Consider the following 8,483-nt stretch of genomic DNA (forward strand, 5'->3'; position numbering starts at 1 on the left):
GGAGGACGGACTCACTGTAATGGATGGAACGGAATTTATGGTTTATATGTGTTTGATACCATTCCATTCACTCCACTCCAGCCATTATTATGAACGTCCTCCCCTCACCAGCCTCCTCTGTACTGCAGGGTTGAGAGCAACATGTACCCTTCAAATAAAATAGTAGCCAGGTCCCAGCCAGGCTTTAGCTTGGCCTTAACAATCAGAATGGTCACCAGGCTTTAGCTTGCCTTACCAATCAGAATGGTCATCTGGCTCCGGTGCGCTTGACAACGATAGTGCCAGCCACCATGTCATACACAGTCCTGTTGTGTTGGAAGAAGAAGACCGTGATGAAGGCTGGGAACAAGAAGGCAATGGAGAAGTTTTTGTTCAAGGCTCGGACTGTCGATCTGAAGAGGGACACAGGAACAAGACGTGTGAAAGTCACGGAGATGATAGAAAAACAGCAGATGACAGAACATCAAGGGACTTCATCTAATGGCAGATTGTCATGTTTCACCTCATCACCACTTCAAAAATCAAGTGTCAAAAACCAAATGAGCTGGTTTATTATTTCACAACACGTGGATTGATGAGGGTTGGTGTTGGTGTGATCCACTACTTACGCAGAGAGAGTGACGTTTAGTGGCAGGCACCACGAGGACCCGGTTGGTTGAACCAGACGAGGAATCACAGCTGATCACTCTGAGACCAATGAGAAACTTCCCCGGAGTGGCGCCCCTGCTCCCCAGATACACACAATCTGACAGGAGACAATCAATCAATAAAACCGTACTATCAACAGAGGGAACTTGTATTTGCAGACAGAGAGGAGAAACATGATAAAATACACAGAATCCATATCAAATAGTAAAAAACAAATCACACTGCAACTTCAGGAAAAGACAGAAACATCAGCACACTGCAACTTCAGGACAAAGACAGAACATCAGCACACTGCAACTTCAGGACAAAGACAGAAACATCAGCACACTGCAACTTCGGACAGACAGACACCACACTGCAATTCAGGACAAAAACAGTCAAGGGTCATTTCACAGCCCAGAGACATTTAAGCAGAAAATAAAAACATTCATGTATTTCTGTTCATAGTAGCAGTTTGATTTGTCACCTGACCTCATAGAAACACACTAGTATCCGGTAGACCAGGGCGACCAGCATCATCTTCTGTAGTTCTTCCATGGACGTGTCTTCATCTATTTCCTCCACAATGAAATGCATGCAAACTTGGAAATGTCCTGAAAGAAAAATACAAATATTCTTCAATCATGACTATATACAGTAGGTATGCTATGCATGCTACAAATATTCTTCATTAATATATACAGTAGTTATGCATGCTACAAATGATTCTTCAATCATGACTATATATACAGTAGTTATGCATGCTACAAATGATTTTCCAATCATTATATATACAGTAGTTATGCGATGCTACAAATGATTGTTTCAATCATGACTATATACAGAGGTATGCTATGCATGCTACAAATGATTCTTCATAATATATGACAGTAGTTATGCACGCTACAAATGATTTTCAATCATACTATATATACAGTAGTATGCATGCTACAAATGATTCCTCAATCATAACTATATATACAGTAGGTATATCATGCTACAAATGAATCTTTCATCAATAACTATATATACAGTAGGTATGCATGCTGCAAATGATCTTTCAATCATAACTATATATATACAGGAGGTATGCATGCTACAAATGATTTCTACAATCATAACTAATATATACAGTAGGTATGCATGCTAGCAAATGATTCTTCAATCCATAACTATATTCATACAAGTAGGTATGCATGCTACAAGCATGATTCGTTCAATCATAACATATATATACAGTAGGTATGGCACTGCTACTAAATGATTCTTCAATCAATAACTATATATAGCAGTAGGTATGCATGCTGACCATAATGATCTTCAATCATAACTATAGTATTACAGTAGGTATGCAGTAGCTACAAATGATTCTTCAAGACATAACTATATTATACAGTAGGTATGCAATGCTACCAAATGATTCTTCAATCATAACTATATATACAGTAGGTATGCATGCTACAAATGATTCTTCAATCATAACTATATATACAGTAAGATATGCATGCTACAAATGATTCTTCCATTAATATATACAGTAGATATGCATGCACAAATGGATCTTCTTAATATATTACAGTAGAATGCACGCTACAAATGATGTCTTCAATCATACTATATAACAATAAGGTATGCATGCTACAAATGATTATTCAATCATAACTATATATACAGTATGGCATGCTACAAAGTTATTATTCAATCATAAACTATATATACAGTAAGCGTATGCACGCATTGGACTAATTCTTTACCAGTCACCGATGGAGTCAAAACATATGCAATTTCTAGAATGTTGAAATAAAAATACTATCCCTGTAGTGCACTACTTTTGATCAGGGGCCCAATAAGGGGCCCCATAGAGGGGCCCCAATAGAGCTCTGGTGCTAAAGGACAGCACTATAGGAATAGAAGAACAGAACATTTGTATTAAACTAAAACATCACTTTCATCCCACTCAAGATGCATGATGCGTGAGAATAATAGTAGCTTTATTGATAAGGAAACAGAATGTAAGAAAATCCACCATTTCAGCCATGAACCTTGAAAGAGGAGAGGGATACTGTATTCTCGACCTGCAAACACAACAACACATTTACATTTTTATCATTTAGCAGAACGCCAGGGGTTAACCAAACTCTTTCCATCGGAACCCCCTTTCCAGCGTTGAGGAATCCCCAGGCCACCCCTGTGCGTGCACGACGCCATGTCTAGTCTGTGGCACAAGCAATGTTCATGACACAAACTGTTCACACCCTCTTGTTGTTGGGAGAGAATTTTGCAGGGTTGAAAGCAATTATCCTGCAATTCACTACACATTTTGTCATTGTGGTGCAAAGAAAATGTTGCCGTTTTAAGGACATTGTTCTTGGAATTATATACACTTTGCCATGTCTCAATGTGAATTCATGTGATATTTGAGTGGACCAAAGTGCCGACCCAAAGTTTGGGAACCACCTGATTTAGCAGATGCTTTATCTTGCGTGAGTAAAAACGTTGTTCATTATGATTTTCTGTACTGCGTCCCCCGATGGGGATCAAACCCACAACCCTGGCGCTCGATGCGCAAGGCACCATCTCTACCAAATGAGCCACAGGACTTCGCCAACGACTGATTTCATTGATGACGGTTATTGTCCTTCAAGAGGCAAATTCCTTGTTTCAAAAATGTTAATATGCCTAGGTTGGAGTCTTTAGCAAGCCAGGCCTATAGCAAGATGAGCTTATTGGTTTGAACATTAGCAGCACCACTAAGGCACTTTTTCATAATCATCACTGTAACAGGCCTGTCATGGTTGCTTTATCTCAAACATTCTTAGCTATGGTTAAGGCTTATCAATAGTTAGACACATCGTAAACAATACAATAAATAACAACATCTGTGTGCTGATAGTTAGCTCTGGCCGTTGGTGCGTTGGCCGTAGTCTGTTGTGCGTTGTTGTTGCGCTGCGTACTGAAAGTGGACACAGCACCACTCCAGCCGTTTCCCCAGGCGGAATTCCCGAGCCGCGGGAGATGGCGGTGGATACGTCGACAAGGGAGTACCAAATGGATTAGTGTGTACCGAGTTCTGGGCATCAAAATTAGGGAAATCCGCTGGCCAGACGGGGTGCAGTGAGATGGTATGCACTGGTGTGCTGTGCAAAAAATACAGGAGCGAGAAGACACTGCCAGCCAACTTTGCCTTTCACACATATGCCGCGTGTAGTACTGCCACATCCAACCCCTGCAAGCTTTTCACCAGTTACTCCGAGTTGGACGTGTTTCGTACAGTGCCCGTTTTCCACTTCCGAAGTCATTGTCCTTGTGACGTAATTCAGCGTATTTCGCCGATATCTAGCTTCTCTCTAAATAATGAAAAGGACATGGTTTTCTTTTATCGACTTGTCTGTTTGGTTCTCAAATCAGCCATGTTGTAACGCCACGTCACATCCGGAAGGATGTTTCCATTTCCGTGAAGAAAATATACGATTTCTGGAATAACGTCATTACTGTGATAATAATTGCAAATATTTTGCAAGTAAGCTGTATTCAAAGAGGTTAACAATATCGATGATAAAACAATCACCCACAGCAACATTTCATAAAATAAATCGTTTCGTCATCCCATTCCCAGCCTGGCCGAAATTAACACCGTGCACTTCTATGTACCACTAGGGCGCAGCACTGCTACCCTTATAGTGAAAGACGCAGAGCATTGGAAATACACTGACTAGCCTTCTGTACCAGATAGCATTATTGACTGTTCTTCACTCCAATCACAATGAATTCGACTATGGTCTTTAGTTCCAAACCCATCACTAATAGCCATATTATTTTCACCTATCCTGTTTTCAGATCATTGCCAAAGAATGACCAGAGAAAGAGAGGAGATCTTTGTTCCATTAAGGCCTGGTATATCCTTGAAATGACTTACATCTCACACCTTCAATGGATGACTAGGGGTGCAGTGTGCACCACCTTGTCCTGCAAATCTCCCACTGTCTGTATATTGTATATAGCAATAGTAGCCTATTTAGCCACTCAGTGTTTTTTGCACTTTGAGAATTGTGAAATTGAATGCATCTGATATGCCCTCTATTTCCACCACTACTGCTTTTCTTAACGTTTTACAGCAAGCAAACAGTTAATAAGTTCAATTACATTACAGCCTTCATCTCAGAATTCCTTAGCCAAGTAATTTCCAAGAACTTGCCAATCAGTTCTTTGATGCCTCAAAATAAAATAAATCTGTTCAAAGGACCCCTGCCACTACCACAGCGTCGAAAGAAAAATCTGAGGCACAAGGCCATTTTCAAAGAGCTGCCTTAAGTAAGCTTAACCTAAACAACAATGTGGTTATTCAGCCGGAACAATCGGACACTCAGGGTTCCGTCGTTCTTTGGCAGATCAGATCGTAATAGAAAGTCCCTGAATGTGTTCTCATGATACAGGGGACTGGTAAGTTGAGTAAGGATGGACAGGGGACTGGTAAGTTAAGTAGGGGTGGAGAGGGGATATAGTAAGGAGAAGAAAAGGGAAAATGGAGCGAAAGAGTAACAAAAATGTCAGAGGAGTGTGTGCAAATGTGTGTGTGTGTGTGCGTGCGTGCGTGTGTGTGTGCGTATATATGTGCGTGTGTGTCCTTGGTTTTATTCAACTTGGCTAGGTCAGCTTTCAGTAATCAGGACAGATTGCTGCAGGAGCAGGCTGCAGGAGCACCACCCATGGTCATAATCATTCACTAAAACCCCCAAATCTTTCAGAGAATTTGGCCCCAACCTACTGCCCCAGAAAGCCCTAATTAAAGGAATTAGGTGCACTTGCTTGGACTGGAAGTCTGTGTCTATGTCCTAAATGGCACCCTATTCCCTATTTAGTGCATTTCTTTTGACCAAAGCCCTATGGACCCCCCTATGGGCCCTAGTCAAAAGTAGTGCACTATATAGGGAATTGGCTGCCATTTGGGATGAAGTCTTTGCATCCACAACAATAAGCCTGTTACAGATGAGGAGAGGTCACAACGTAGACCTTAAACTGGGATTTGGCCTCCCCTCTAGACCTCCCCATACACCCCCCAGCCACTCTGATACTATGTCTGCCTCAAATGGCACCCTATTCCCGTTATAGTGCACTTATGACCAAGACCCATAGAGGGGCCCATAGGGCCGTGGTCAAGTAGTACACTATATAGTAAATAGGGTGCCATTTGGGATGTACCCTAGGACATCACATTCCATATAAATTGTCCTTTTGTGTTTGACTAGCAACAGCATACCAAGGGACCCCATGACATTTACTCCTCAGTTGTAACCCTGCTGGTTTCAAAGTATGTGCAAGACAGTGTGAGCTTTTTGATCCAATAGTTATGTGCATACTTGATACATTTGGCAAACACAATGTTCGAGGAATAGGTTGGTCTTGGTTTTCAAGAAACACTCCCAGATGTGTTGACTGAACTATCAAGTGTGTGTGTGTGTGTGTGTGTGTGTGTGTGTGTGTGTGTGTGTGTGTGTAACCAACTAACTTGCAACTGTAGTGACGCTATCATGACAAATCAACACTTAGTTTCAAAAAGCACATGATATCATGTGTGAAAAATCTGACCATGAAGCAAAAGACAGTTGGTCTTCTCTCAAGGTCTGCATCCCAAATGACACCCGATTCCCTTTATAGTGCATTGAGCTCTGGTCAAAAGTAGTGCACTATGCAGGGAATAGGGGGACATTTGTGATGCAGAAAGGTTAAGGTTTACAATTGCATCTCAACCCAGAGCCAGATACAAAAAGGTGCTTGTCATTCATTCATCAGTCTAGCTCCATTAGGCAGCAACAGCAATGCTAATCATAACAGTAAGGCGATATTGGTCAGTCTTATGGGAGATGGCATAACCTTAACTTTTGACTACATGACTCTACCCAGATGAGCACCCAATTCCATAGAAGTGCTGGCACATCTAAACATCTGACAAACTTAACTTTGTGTCTTGAAATGTTACCATTTCTGGTCTTGGTCTACATACTAACCTGTCAGCTGTTATGGCTCATTTATCCCAGAGGTAGGCCTACATGTAGATCTATGTAAAATATAAGCCAATGACATTTTAAAAATAGTCAACTTGGCACCTGTACTTGTAGTTTGAGAAGTTTACATTTTGGCACCCAGCCTGGGTAAGCTTGTGAATTATTTCCCACCCATGAATGGATTTAGGATTCAGCAAGTGTCCTGCTGTAAACTTATTTGCATTTATGAATTCCAAATGGCACCCAAGTTGACAAGGGCCCTTAAGGCTTGTGAAAACTAGTGCACTATTAAGCTAACAGGGTGCCATTTGGGACACAGCGAAGTGAGATGAACACTTTCCTAGAGACACTTGGAACAAACGGCAGTGATGCAGTCATAGCAGCAGTACCACTGGGCAGACCACTTGTCCCAGTAATCAAATTCAGAAGCACCTGAATGGTGCTGAAAAGTTTACAGCATAGAACAGTCCTAAATGGGCAAAGAAATTCTCATCAATACAGGTTTTAAAGTTCAGTAATATCTAATTAGCAGCAGCAAGCTGAATATGAAGGCATCCAGGGTTTAGTTGCTATGCCACTGCTCAGACAATTGTGGCAATACTTGGTGTTCCTCAGTGGTTTAGGAATGGTGATAGCAGTTTCACAATAAAAATAATTTCCACTAGTCGGTCATGTAATTTTTTGCTTAATATTGTAGACAAAAGGTCCATTTTGGACATTCTACTAGGTCACCAGTCCTCAAAATAGGTACATTGCGAAATCAATGTATTTTGCAGTGAACACTTAGTGTAGCGCGCTCAAAGTAAGCTAACATCAATTTATTGGAGAAAAATGAATTTAACATGGTAGGTATTGAACAGATAATATGCATGTTTTTGATTTGCTGGGTCTTCAATTCAGCAGACTGGAATCACACCTCTTTCTCATAGGTCCTTAGCGCCACCACATCATCCATTACACATTTCTGGAAAAGAGAGCAGTACACGCTTTAGGTCATGCAATGGCACCACATGTCAGAACCTAAAACTCAAAATGTACTGACACATTCAGTGCGCAGTGATAAACAAACCACCAAATCATCCTGAGTGCGTCAGTTAGTCGTTCCACTAAAAACTGCAGTCTGAATGAGCCAAACCATGTTAACTTCCTTTAAACTGAAGGGCATCATCAGATAAGCTAAATGTGACAGGGTAGGAGTTAAAATATCAAATATAAAAAGGGAACTGACAATGTTGGGCAATGAACAGAGCGTAGATAAGTTACAGGTTTTATACAACGATGTATAAACCCTGGATGACTGATCGGGGCACTGTATTGATGCTACTGTGCAGGCACCTTAGTACTCAATTATAAAATACATGTTGGAATCTATAACAGACACTTTTAAATCATGTGAGCTAAATAGTGCATTATAAAACTGATGTTACTGTCCCCACTACAACCCCCCCCCCCCAAAAAAAAAAACATTCCATTGAAATACTGTAGAATTCCATTCATTCCTATGGAGGACTGCTCCTACTGGATAGTGCCAATATGGCGAACTGGTGGCAGCAAAGCCTCGCAATGGCAATGCCAACACATGCATCAGTAATCCCGGGTTTATGTAAATCATTGGTTTTATTAGCATTCTCGATGACAGATTAATCCTTTAGTTTAAAAAAAGTAGCGTGTTGCACATGACTCCAAGTGCTTATGAAACCACGTTTCCCAGCCAAAACTAAACTATAAAAGACATTTTGAACACGTCCGCGCGTAAAACCGCGTTCCATCCTTGCTGGTACCCCGGGAGAACGCAATTTGCAAGAGATGGATGACAACGTGTATTGCATAATGATGATAACATGCAACATTGAA

At 41.1% G+C, this 8,483-nt stretch overlaps 1 pseudogene; it reads right to left on the reverse strand.

Moving 5' to 3' along the window:
* Positions 1 to 239: 239 nt before the first annotated feature.
* On the reverse strand, positions 240 to 1,224 carry LOC112077516 (protein FAM8A1-like; annotated as a pseudogene).
* Positions 1,225 to 8,483: the final 7,259 nt, after the last annotated feature.

This window comes from Salvelinus sp. IW2-2015, unplaced genomic scaffold (assembly GCF_002910315.2).
Source record: "Salvelinus sp. IW2-2015 unplaced genomic scaffold, ASM291031v2 Un_scaffold4644, whole genome shotgun sequence".
NCBI classification, from domain to species: Eukaryota; Metazoa; Chordata; class Actinopteri; order Salmoniformes; family Salmonidae; genus Salvelinus; species Salvelinus sp. IW2-2015.